This window comes from Grammomys surdaster, unplaced genomic scaffold (assembly GCF_004785775.1).
Source record: "Grammomys surdaster isolate TR1022 unplaced genomic scaffold, NIH_TR_1.0 752, whole genome shotgun sequence".
In the NCBI taxonomy this organism is placed as follows: domain Eukaryota; kingdom Metazoa; phylum Chordata; class Mammalia; order Rodentia; family Muridae; genus Grammomys; species Grammomys surdaster.
Window position 1 is genome coordinate 3,919,162 of NW_021605171.1, and position 13,753 is coordinate 3,932,914.

General features: G+C 35.8%; 1 pseudogene; it reads right to left on the bottom strand.

Moving 5' to 3' along the window:
- Positions 1–552: 552 nt before the first annotated feature.
- Positions 553–13,318, bottom strand: LOC114633856 (annotated as a pseudogene).
- Positions 13,319–13,753: the final 435 nt, after the last annotated feature.

Below are 13,753 nucleotides of genomic sequence, written 5' to 3' on the forward strand. Positions count from 1 at the left end.
TCCCCCAAAATTATTAGGTTCTCTTGTACACAAATAATTTGCAGAAAAGTTTGGTTACTGTTTGAATCTTGAATACAACCGCAGAAACTGATTTGTGAAACCTACACACTAGCCTAGCTGCAATTAATTGCTGGTGAAAACAAGCCATTTCAGATTCCTCCTCAGCACCTGGATGCATATTCAAATCTATTCACACTTAGACTGCCCTCTCACTCTCTGCATTTCCCTTCCAGTTTCAGACACCTGAGGTTGAAGCCTGACATATTTGGGGGGTGTGGGGGGTATGTTACCCAATCATACACAGTCAGTCCAAACAACACCCATTGGCCACAAAGACTCCTGGTGGTAGTTAAAAGCCTGAATTGCACACAGGATAGTAAAACTAAGAAAGCTATGGGGCCTGAAGACAAATTCAGGACAGTACAGGGCAAAACAATCAGGTTCCTGGTGGCTTTCTTCACTGGAAAAAACAAACCTGTATTCTTACTCCCACAATCTTGTCCCTGCTTGCATGTTACTGCACCTAGTGAAATACAGTAGGCCTTTCTAGAACTATGCACACAGAATGCTGTCAGGGTCACTGGTCACTTTTCCGCTTTTCCTTTTTCTCTGTCTTTTCTTCCCAGGACTTGCAGGTGTTAGAGTTTTTTGCCCTCTTCCCCCCAACCCCGGGGAGGGGGGCACAGCCAGTTTGAAAACGATTTCATTATCTTTACTGTCATTGATTTTCATCACCTGCGATTCTGGTCTCTCCTAAAAACGTTGTTGTACAAACTGGTGTGGGATCCTGGCTGTCCACAGATTTCTTCCTCCTCTCCTCCTAGGCCTCTTATGCTTCTTAGGAATGTTTCTGAAAATCTCTCTTTTCACCATCTTCTCCTTTTTTCTAGGTACGCCTGAAAGCCTTTCTGTTTGGTAACGTAAAACCTGGTAACCCGAGAATACCCATTGAGTATTAGCAACGTTTGAAATCTCTTTCTTTGGTTTCAGTAAGACCAAGTGAAGGGAAACTATAATCAATCTGCCTCTCAGCTAGTTTCTTCCAAAGTAATTTTTCCTTTTTCTTAAATCGATATTCTATCTTCAATATCTGCAAACGTCCTCATTTCTGATTCTAGTGTTTCTCTGCTGGAAATGATGGTGAATGAAATAGAACATTCCACTCATTTATGATCAAATACGAACCATGTTTATCTTTCTGGGACTCAATTACCTTACTCCGGATGAATTTTGTTGTTGTTGTTGTTCCTTCTATTTGCCTGTGACATTCATGATGCCATTTTTTTTTTTAGCAGCTGAATAATACTTCATTGTTTAAATATACCATATTTTCCTTATCCATTCCTCTGTTGAGGAACATTTGGGTTGTAAAACAATAATTTAAAAGGGGGCACAAGATGAAGGTAAACGTCCCATATTTGCAGGAGCACATTAATGATTATTTTTGTATAAATGGTAGAAAAAAGAGCTGTGCCTGTGTAGGAAGGTAGAATTTATAAAGTGAGGTAAAAGTTAAGAAAGAGCTCAATCTGTTATAGGAAATGAAGAATGGTCCACCCAGTATGGAGAGCTTTTGGGGCTGCTTGACAGGAATCTGACATTGGCCAAAGACAAGGAAATGGGTTTTAGGCAGGAATCTGACATTGGGCCATGACAAGGAAGTAAGTTCAGGCAAGAATCTAATTTTAGGCTGAAACTGAGAAGTAATTTCAGTCATGAATCTAAGTCTTAGGCCTCAGGCATGAATATAACTGTGGGCTAGGACAGGGAAGTAGGCTCAGATATTTTTGTCATCCTGATGAGCCCTTAAAAACAGTGATCATGAGAGTGACCATGGGACTTTGTTTATTGCCTTGCTTGTTCCTTGACTATTTGCAGCTATTGTATTGCTGGTCCCTCAACCTAGAACTGACCTAAATACTTGCATGTAATTAAAACGGTTTAAAAGAAATTTAGGAAAAAATAAACCCGCCTCAGCCTTCAGCCTCAGAACTGTCTGGGTTCATGCTGCAATATCATCTTTTTTCTTTTTAATTCTCACTCCTGCACTGGAAAGACTGTTGACTGACTGAGATGGCATGGTCAACCCAGAATACACACACACACACACACACACACACACACACACACACACACACCAACAATAGCCAAGAGATTTCTACATGTTAAAACACAGTTTCCTTAAATTTCCTTTATTTTAGTAAAATTTACTAAAAACATAAAACAGAATTCAGAAATTATGTTGGTGAGATTACTTTTCTATTGGTATGCAAAAACAAGTACCTGACTTGTTCCTATATTATAAAATTGACCCTATCAGCTTTCCAATTGGAACAAAAACAAAGAAGTGAAATATCTCAAATAAGAAAGTAGTTTTTTCTCACGTTTCTTGATTTGGCCTATGTTTAATTTAACTGGTGATAATAGATCATTTATCTCTTTTACTTATATTTCTGCAAATGATGGTTACTTAATGACTGGGCAGAAATTGCCCATAGATAAAAATTTTATTTAATTGATTGGATTTAAATATTATTAACTTCAAAATAAAAGAAAATGTCTTTTTTTCCTAGTTACATTGGAAATACATTTTTTATTATAAAAGAAAAGAATAGTAGAAAACCTAAAATTTGAAGGGTGAAAATGAGGTCACCAAATTCTCAAAACCTTGAAAAATATTATCCTTGAGGTTTACAAATATTTGACAAATATTTTTCATGTTCCCCCCATTTTATCATTGTTCACAGACATACTTTTTCAATTGTTTCATAATTTCATTAATTAATTTTCATTTTTAACTTTTGTCATGTATGTGGGGGTGGGCATGGAAAGAGGGACAGCTTGTGGAAGTTAGCTATTTCTCTCCATCATGAACATTCTAGAGACCAAAGTAAGGTTGTCAGATATGACTGCAAATGTCTTTGCCTGCTGAGTCATTTTACTGGCAACAAACATAGATGCTACTTAGTAATTTCATAGTTACTTGCTTATGTGCATATCTATCTATCTATCATCTATCTATCTATCTATCTATCTATCTATCTATCTATCTATCTATCATCTATCTATTGTTCTTAACATACATATACATGCATATATATGAGTAGAGAACAAATAAGTATACATATATCATATTTATAGAAATGCAAAGAAACATTAAAGTCATATGTTCAATGCAACCAGAACTCGTAAAACATAAATGTGACACATTAATAAAAATGAGACAATTCAGAGAAAATAATTTTAAGAGAAATAAGAATGCTCTGGTTTTCATATTGTCAGTTATGTTTTTTATGTGTTCACTGATTTTAAAGAAAAGTTTAAGAGTTTAGATGAATCTTATTAGGATGCTTAGTCCATAGAGGACAAAGTTAATGACATTTTAAGTTTCATAATTACTTTATAATTATGTTCTCAATGAAGCACACATTAATCAAGTTGTGTGTTAACTGGGCGGAAAGGACTGACTGCAGCCATTTTTAAATGATCACTGTAACAATTAAGATATGTTTCATATCTGTATTGTTAGATGTTTTTTCAAATATTTCTATTTAAAATGTTTTTTAAACAATTGAAGAAGTGATTCATTTGATTGACAGAGATGGCCATGTGATCTTCTCAGGTATAATATAGCTAGCTGTGCAGTTACATCTAAAGGAAACCATTGTTAACTGTGGCAAACTGGTGAATTCCCCATGCGGGTATGAGAATTTCAGTTTTACAGTGAGACTCACAGTTCTACCAGTATTTTGGGAAGATTTTAATTAGAATGGAAATAATTTGTGTGAATGAACAAATAATATAAAATTAGGTCAAAATATATTTATAGACTGCTGCCTCATCCTATCAGAGAAGTATAGTTCTTCATGGTTACTCAGAGACAAATGGAGGTAGGCCATTTGAAAGGTGAGGTCTACAGTGAAAAATCTGCTGAGAGTTGCATGTCTGTATACTGCTGTTTATAATCTTTAAAACAAGAGAAATGCCTTTATTCATTTATTCAGTATTTAATGATGTCCATGCTTTCTGTAATGGATGCGTTACATAATTTTCTGTTATATTTTCCAGAATAACTGCTTTTGGACTCCTTTTTATGGGGATACGATAGAAACATAAAACGTGCATATATTTAAGATACTCAGTACAATGTTTAATATCTGATGTGTGGTGTATTATGTTTTACAGCAATTAGCAGGTCCATCAGCATTTCACTAGCTTTTCTTTGTATGTCATCTGCATTAAATGATGATGGCTCAAGGAAAGGGTTTCAGTTTTCCTTTGCAAGCTAGTTTTAATCAAATATTTATCTGGATATCACTTTATTTATTTCCTACTTACTCTACACAATATTGTTTTGTGAATCCTGGGTTGGCTGACTGTGTACTCAAGTTTTTTGGCTTTTTTGTTGTTGTTTTTTGTTTGCTTTTGTTTTTTCATAGATCATAGATGTCTTGAATTATTGTCAAAACACTATGATAGAGCTCTATATAGTAAGAACTGTTCTTTGAAGACTTGCATGATTCTCTGTGATCCAAGTTACCTTGTATTGATATACAAGATTATATATTTTTTGAGGTTATAACTAAAAGAACCCATAGTCTCTGATAGGGAGCCAGAGGGTTTGGGGACAGGGAAAACCTCTATCTCCATTTTGAGATCAAACTGAGTATACTCATGTGCTTTTCTCTACTGAATTATGTCTTAATAATGATAATCCTTTTCATTATTTTTGCATAGGCTTTGGTAAGTAAAGTCCTTCAAAATAAACAGGCCTCTTGTCTATTTTTCTGAACTTCTGGACTTCATTTGAGGCTATTTATGAGCCCATCTAAGATAATTTTAATTTCAAATGATGCAGTTTTTGAGCTATTGTTTGTGTTTGTTATTTGATATCCCATCTTTGTAGTAAAATTACCTATTGGTGTTTGTACATCTTTCCTTTAGTCTCTTAGCACTAATTATAGTTATTTCAAAACATCAAATTATTCATATTCAATCATTTGGTCATCCTTAGATTTGGTTCTGATCATTGTTTTCTCTTTTTTATTTTTCCCTTGAGTCTTGGCATTCATAGTTCTGAAAGCTGAGTGTACTTTATAAGCAATTAAACACCGAGGTAATTGGGATCTTACATTAGGTTAATTAGGTTAATCTTCTCAGAATGTGCACTGAACTTAAAGCATTTTGTTGCATCGACAGTGTAGGCTACAGATCTCTATGGTGAGCTTGTTTGCAATCTCTCCATTCTTGTTGTGGGGCCTTTGCTTTCTCTGACAGGTTCTTAGAGGCAATCTGTATTTTACAGGCATCCCAGATGTAATATAGTTGTGTTGTTAAAAACATATTAGAGTTGTGTTGTGAATGAGAAAGAACCCAATATTCTGTATATATCTCAGTTTTGGGAATATAAGAATACATGTGTCTTGTGACATTGCGTCACAAACTGCCTGTACCTTTCTTTTTTATTGACCTCTGTTTTCTCCTCTCTTCTTTCTTCCTGCTACTTTGGGCATTACTCTGTGACTCTCAGGAGATTGTTTGGTGACCCTTCCCTCTAAATTAAAGCTTTCATTATTTTTTTCGCTTTACATATTATAATACTCAAAAATGAACTTTATCATTTCTATATATGTATGCTCAACTTCTAATTTCCGAATCTCAAAACATGAATGTATTTAGAGATCAAACTTATGAACGATTAAAAATATGCTGTTTAACTGGGCACTACTTTTTAGCCAGAAGAAGAAATTTTAACTCACAAAGAGACACCAGCGAGTTACATTTATAAGTAAAGGGCCAGCCTGTACAGAAGAATGATTCATGAAGAAACCTAGGAAAGCATCTACAGAAGTCACACATACAGAATCTTGAATTAGAATTGTAGTGTCTATGACTAGGCACTGAACATGGTGTTAAAAGTAAACTTCCACTGCTTAAACCTGTTGCTGTTTATTATGATAACACCAGAAGAATACAAACATGAGTGTAGGGAATTCACTGACTTTCCATCTTCCAATTTAAATGAAACTTGCCCAAATTTTCAGGGTCCCCTTTTCTCTTATGCATTGAACCTGTGCTTGAAAAACAGGGAAGGCTTTGAGTGGTCATCCTCACTAACAGGACATTATTGGCCCATGTTTTCTTCTGTTCTATGACAGGAAACCTATGATAGAAATACCTTTTCTTGTAGGTATTTCATTGTTGAGCTAGTCCCAAACCTATCCACAGACATTTTTAAATTGTCCTTTTATATTCCTTTAATCTGGCACATAATAATTTCCCAGTTCTGCATAAGATTCAGCTCCTGGCCCTTTTGTGATTTTTTTCTTTCTTTCAGTGATAGTCATATTGATTCATATTTTAAATAAGGAATCATATTGGATTATATGAGGACTTCAGCAATACTTCCTAGGTCATTATGCCTTGCTACACAAACTGGAAAATTCAATTGTAATTATCATAAAAAAGATATACATCTTACACAGAAAATAGTTCTTTTCCTATGTCTACAACCTATATTGTATTTATTTTAACCACATTAAAAACACTCAGCAAAAATGGCCTCTTTCCACTGGGTCCCTGGCCAATAAAACATTTCCAAGCTAGAATAAGTGTTGTTGCTTCTAGAACTGGAGTTCAGAAACAGTGGAAAATGAGAATAAAAATTTTAGGTTTACTGAAATGCTAAGTGCATAACACTGACAGTAATCTGTATTATTTTTTGGACCATGTAAGTGTCTTAGTTTTTATAATTTTAGTTATTCTCTCAGATCTGGTGCTATTGTGTGTTTACATATCTTTCTTAAAGTGTAGCTTGCTTTGTATAGAATTTGTTTCTACTGTGTGCCATAAAACATGTTCACAGAAAATTATCGCAGAAACAAATTGCGTCATGATTTATTCTTTATAAATTGTCACGTCAGCTTTCCATTTCTTTGGAATATTTTATTTACCTCATTATTATGTTAGAGTTTGCACCCTTATATCAACCTGAACATTTGCTTGGAATAGAAACATTAAAGGAAGGACCCTCAGCTGAGGTGACTAAAACTGGGACAAGGTTTTAGCCAAGTGTCAGTCATCTGAGCTGAGTGTGCTAGTTAGACACGTAAGTTGTTAACCTTCCCTCTAAATATGTCCTAGATATCTACCTCTATAAGCCACATCTATCTCAAGGGTGTCAGTATGATATGCAAGGAATTCTGGCATTTATAACTCAAGCTGGTAAATATTGAACAAGAGAGCAGACAAAGATATCATTTATTTAGGTAATGGTTTCTGTTACTTCACATCCTTATGAAACATTTAGACAGATGTTAATACTGAAGAATATACACTAACGACCAAAAAAGTAAGAGATGCACACAAAAACTACTAAGAGTTGACACTGGTCATCCTTCTTTTGTTAGTTACAGTACAGCATAACATTTATCAGTATGGATTATTTCTGCATTTAATTAATCAGGTGTTTCTTTAAATATAGGAACAAATATTTGATATTTTTATTCTCAGAACTTAACAGGAATTGTGGCATAGAACCTCTCTCTTATCATAACTTCACAGACAAGAAGATGATGTTGTTGATTGAAGCAAGCAGCTCATATCTTCCATTACACTTCATGTTTTAAAACTATTTTATTTATTTACATCCCAAATGTTGCGACCCTCCTTGTCTCTGTTCTGAGTTTTCACCCTATACCTACTCCCTGTTGCCTCTGAGAGGGTGTTCCCACACACCCTTGGGCATCCCCTAGTTGTCATGCAGACCCTTTAGACACTTCCTTTTTTTAAAGGAAAAGAAATGTTTCAATGTACTAAAAGTGAGAGTGTGGTGGTTTTAAGAAGAGTAGCCCTCACAGACTCATATATTTGAACCTTTGGTTCTTAGTAGTTAGAGTGTTAAGAAAGGATTAGAACTTACTTATGATGTTTTAGGAGAAAGTATTTCACTAGGGATTCCTCTGAGGTTTCAAAAGCCCACCTCATGCTCATTTTGTTCTTTTTCTGCCAACTATCTGTGGGTAAGACGTAAGCTGTAAGCTACTGCTCCAGTACCATGCCTGCCTGCCTCCTGCCATGCTGTCCACCATGGATGGTTATGGACTCACCCTATATACTAGCTGGGTTTTTTGTTTTGTTATGTTTGATTGTATGTTTGTTTTGTTTTGATAAATTGACCCAAGCTGCAGTTATCACAGAGAAAGGAGCTTCCCTTGAGGTAATGCCTCCAGGAGATCCAGATGTAAGGCATTTTCTCAGTTAGTGATCAAGGATCAGAGTGCCCTTTGCAGGTGATGCCATCTCTGGGCTGGTAGTCCTGGGTTCTGTAAGAAAGCAAGCTGAGCAAGCCAGGGGAAGCAATACAGTATGGAGCATGACTTCATAGCCTCCAAGTTCTTTCCCTATGCGAGTTCCTGTCCTGACTTCCTTTGGTGATCAACAGCAATGTATAAGTGTAAGCTGAATAAAACCCCTTTCTCCCCAACTTGCTTCTTGGTCATGCTATATTTTTGTGCAGGAATACAAATCCTGACTAAGATACCTCTGAAACTATAAGCATTACCCTGATTTTAAATACTTTATCAGATAAGTTCCTTTGGTCATACATTTCTTTACAGCAATAGATGAGTAAGCAACACATAGAAGGAACTGTAAAAGCAGGGGACTTCTCATCATATCTGGCCTGTCTCTAAATGTCAGCACCTAAAACTAAAAAGATACAGAGAAAAAATGTTATACAGACAATTTAGGTTAAGTAGAATGCATGCCAACATTTAAATGTAGTTTAAATCTGAGCAATGCAGTAAAAAAAAAAAAAAGTCTATGCGCTCATTCTTAGTCATAAAGGCATTGCTTTCTTTGCCCATGGAAGATATTAATTAGCTCCAATACCACCACAGTGAGTGTTCTAGCTCTTAGTTTAGGAAGTTTATTGTAGCAGCATATTTTCCCCTCAAATTGGGAGGAGCTAAGGTAGGGTGAGTAAGGAGAAGAAGAGGAGAAGGAAGAGGAGGAGCTAAGAGAGAGGACCAGAGAGAGGGACATGGCAGCGGATATATGTGTGTGTCTAGCAGTCAAAGGTAATTGATATACCTAGGTTGGGTATTGGGTTTCACCTCTAATTTGTGTGGGCATCATGTTATTGAGCATTACCAAACATATAAAGCCTTTGAATAATCTAAGCATTAGACTCTCATTTGTACCGAGCCTGCATGGATGGCAAGATGGTCTGGGCTCAGCACAGCCTTGTGGAGACTGCGTGGAAGATTGGCAGAGCCTTCTCTCATGCTGGCATCTTGTGGATGGCAGGACCAGTGTTTCTGGCCTCCTGAGCTGGTGGCCTGAGTAGGTGTCGTGAGCCAAGCAGTGGAGTAGTCTTAGGCCTAGGCTAGTAGGGAAGATGGCAGGTGATTAAGAGGAAGCCAGATTGAGTCAGATTGAGTGCCACCAAATTAAAATATCTCCCTCAACAAGTGGCGACCAATGTCTGGCATGAATTCAATAGAAATTTAAGTCTATTTCACCTTAAAAAGTAAAAGTTTTTTTTGTTTTTTTGTTTTTTGTTTTTCTTTTTTTTAAGAAAGTGAGTGAGTAAGTGCTGAGATAAGTTATGTGACTCCTGCTATGAGGAAACACAAGTTGCTTTTTGTTAAGAAAAGAAGAAAGTAGCTTTCTTCTATAATACAGAGATTTGAAATGTGAATTAAAATTGAGATTATTTGTTTTTAAGATAGATATATAAACAGATTTGTCTGATTCATGTGGGGAATCTCGCCTGTGGTTTGGAACATAGACAGGTAGAGAAGATTTGTCTGTGGATCTGTGCCTAAACAGGTATACATTATTAGCTTCACTGAGTGAAGAGAGCTAAATAAATAAGCCTCCAGTGTGGAGCAGTTACTGATTTAAGTATAAAGTTACTATATAGGGATTATTTGATTTAGGAAAGATTTATAAACAGATTTGTCTGAATCACATGGGGATTTTCGCCCATGGTTTGGAACTTAGATAGGGAAAATTGTCACTGACTCTAGAGTAGAGAGTTCAGTGTATAAATGAAGGCTGCTCTGGAGTACAGAGCCAAAGAGATAGATGGTATAAATAAAAAAAACTGTTCTAGGCAGAGGGCTGAACAGAAAGATAGTGTAAATCAGACATATTCAGATGATATAAAGTTATATTGCCTCACAGGAGACTTAAGTTCTGTCTAACGTGGGCCTCATGGGAATTCTGGGTTCATTTCCTGCTTGGGAAAATAGGAAAGGCCTAAGAATAGGCACATGCCATATTTTAGTTATTAAATTGATTTTATTTTCAAGATGGGTGTGATTTTCAGTTTTGTGGTTACATTTTTCCTCTGGGAAAGAGTTCAAGATAAAGGTTTTTCTGGTTACTGGCTCAAGAATATGCTGCTTTGGAAAAAAGATTTTGTCTGTGTGTTTTCAGAAGAGATGATTAAGGTATTTCTGCCTCCCAGAATTATATGAATTAGACATAACAGAGGCAGGCCGCCAGAAGACTAGATTCCAGAATTCAAACAAAAAATTATCTTGATACTAAAACTTGTTTTGAGAATTATATATTGCAGAATACACAGCCTTGGTGTATGTACTCATCAAGTAAGCTGAGCAGACCTGCTTGAATCTCTAGTGTCCTGGAATTTCAGCTGAATGCAGTGAAGACACAGATGTCAGAGGCTTATCAATTTACCCTTCCCCTCACCCCTCTTCTAATATCTCAATGCCCTTAATCAGCTTGAAGAAATTAATGAAGTTTTGGTGCTCCAATTCCCTAGTCTTGGGGACTGAGGTGGTTAATATTAGGCTGTCCTTCTAGCAAAATGTAGTGGTTTTATTGGAACAGAGAGGAATAGCTAGAATTGATTATATAGCCATAACCTATTGGTAGAAATCTATATAATTGTTATTCAAGCTGAAGTTATAATTTCTTAAATGGTACAAAATATATTTTGATTTTAAATTGAATGGTTTCATTGGTATATTTTCTTCTACTAAGTCAAATTTGGTGGGTACAAGGCTTAGACCCAGTTCTTCTTTAAAGCTTTTTTTAACTGATCTTAGATGATTAGCCTGAGAGCTAAGGACCTATAGCAAATTCATGGCTCTGAGTTTACTGTTAGGGTGTTTTCTAGATTTTAATTAAAAATAGCTGAGAGGAGTTAATGTACTACAGTCTAGATTACTTTACATAGATAATTGGTTCTCAAAAACATCAGAAGTCCACAGAATTGAAGTTACCAATATTCCTATATTAATGTTCATTTGATTAACGACGTGTCTGCTCCTGACAGCTTCCCTGTCTTGGATTCTAAGAAGAAATTGAACATCTCTGGAGTTACTCCAGTTGTGGTGAGACAGCCACTAAGTAAGAATTGACACTTTTCATCTACAGACAAATTACTGTCTAGAAAAAGGACACACTTGTGGAGTAGTTGACTGATTATATCTGCCAAGACAGAGTGATCAGCACTTAAAAATTCTGCATCACTAGGTCTGTCAGATGATCCTGGGCCAGAAGGCTGAAGATCAGATGTTCCAATGTTTTGAAGTTTAAGGACTGTTCAGGTGTTCAGTGATTTCTATAAATTGACTAAGTTTTGGAAGTTATGCTTTGTGCTTCCCATATCTTCAGTTAATTCAGTCGTTCTGGATTTCTGATGGGGTTGAAGACTTATGTCATAGCCAATTCAGGGTATTTACTTTGAGAGAACATATTTGAGAGGGTGGTTTTCCATGGCATTCGTTCTGAAGCCAGGACATAAGCCAGTTTATCATTGATGACTACTGCTTTTAAAGGAGATGTCAGCTGTGGTAGAAAATAATAGAAGTTGTGAAAAGAAAACATTTAAATAGAGACAATCAGTATGAAAGGGAGAAAATGAGCTAAAATAATGATTTATGAACATAAAATAATGGGAGCCAGTGTCTCCTAGTACCAGGAATGAGGTATCATGGAAAGGGTGGAAAGTAAAAAAAGATTTATACCATTAAAAAATAAAAGAAGTAAAAACATGAGTCAATTTTCATTAAGAAGTGCTCAACAATTACTGCATGAGCTAATGTGTTAATAATGCTGTTTTCAGAAACCAAGGTACTTTGGGATGCACAATAAATGAATACCAATAATTCTGGGAAGCTTTTATTTGGACAAGATGAGTATGTTTATGAAAATAAGTCATAAAACAATATAACACATTATAGAAATTCCAGAAAAAAAAAGCTGGCAGTCTTGAATTAAAACAATATAAAATACATTAAAGTAGAAATCTCAAGAAATTAAAGAAATGACTTTTTAGACTGTAAATGCCAGTGAGTTCTGACACACAATGCAAACAAATCACTAAGAGGTGGTGAAAGACCTATTCCCCAGAACAGATTTTTTGGCAAAAGCCCAAAATATCTTAGATGTGGGTAGAGAATCCAAAATCAGAATGTCCTCAAAATTTCATCATGAAGATCAGTATCTAGAGAACAGCAGATAAATATCTCTAAAGCTCTGAATATATTAAAATCATGTTCTACATCCAGCTGTGGAAGACAATTTATTGCCGATGGGTTGCAAAGACTCCTTTCAATATATTCACTTTGATAAATAATGACATTATATCTGCAATTTTTTTTTGTTTTTAAAAGTGGACATCAGAAGGAAAGTAAAAGGAGACATTTTACTTTCCTTGCTATTTCCTTGTCCAAGCTTGACATTTCTGTCTTGTGACAGGATTTCTGAGGGATATGCTATGAGGTTATTGATATGTGTGTGTGTGTGTGTGTGTGTGTACATTTGTGTGTGTGCATATGTGTATGTGTGCGTGAGAAAGAGAGACAGAGATAAAGGTCAGAAGCAGAGAGAGAGAGAGAGAGAGAGAGAGAGAGAGAGAGAGAGAGAGAGAGAGAGAGGCTGTTATATTTAGTGCACGGTTTGATAAATATGTGTATGGTTTGTGGTGTGGCAGGGTAATAAATTTGTATATGATGAAGTCTGAAATCTCAAGGCCTATATACCCAGAATCCAGTTCTTCTGCAGGATTACAGTCTCGGCTGGCTGTAACATTTTCTGGTCCTCTCATCATAGAAAGGGGTGATCGATTTGTCCAAAATGCAGTGTGGGTTCTAACGCGTGTCACTTGTAACTTCAAGAATGGCCTTGTTCCTTGTATGATTCACTACCTTCTCACCTCAGCAGTCTGTCATCACCTTCAATGTATGCCTTCTACCATGATAGGTGTTACTTGCCCAGTGACTGCTGGCCAGCACTAGCAACCTACCAACCGCACCTTCATCAAAAAAGTCTGAGCCATTTCGAAGTTACTCATTTTTTAGTTATATTTCTTAATTCACAGAGCAGTAAAAATCTCATAACCTCTTCTATTTTTGTTCTTGCTATTGTTATAAGTTCCATTTAGCCCCTACTATTTAATTGCTATAGTTACTTACAAATAGTTTATATCTTGTCCTTGGTCCTGAATTTCTATGCCAACTTCAACTTCCAATCAAGTGTAGAGATAAACCAAATATATTTTCATCCATTCAAATATCCAAAATTCCTTGAATGTAAAATTTTATTCTCATAGTTTCTAGAATATTTAAATAAAGACAAAAACCAAGACACGGGAAATCATTAAGTTTAGGAATTAAAACATCAGGGCACTATGAAGTAAAACTTAACAATGAATCAAGTTTCTGATAGCAATTTCAGAATATTAACTTCCCAAACTTGAGTGCCTGGAAAAATG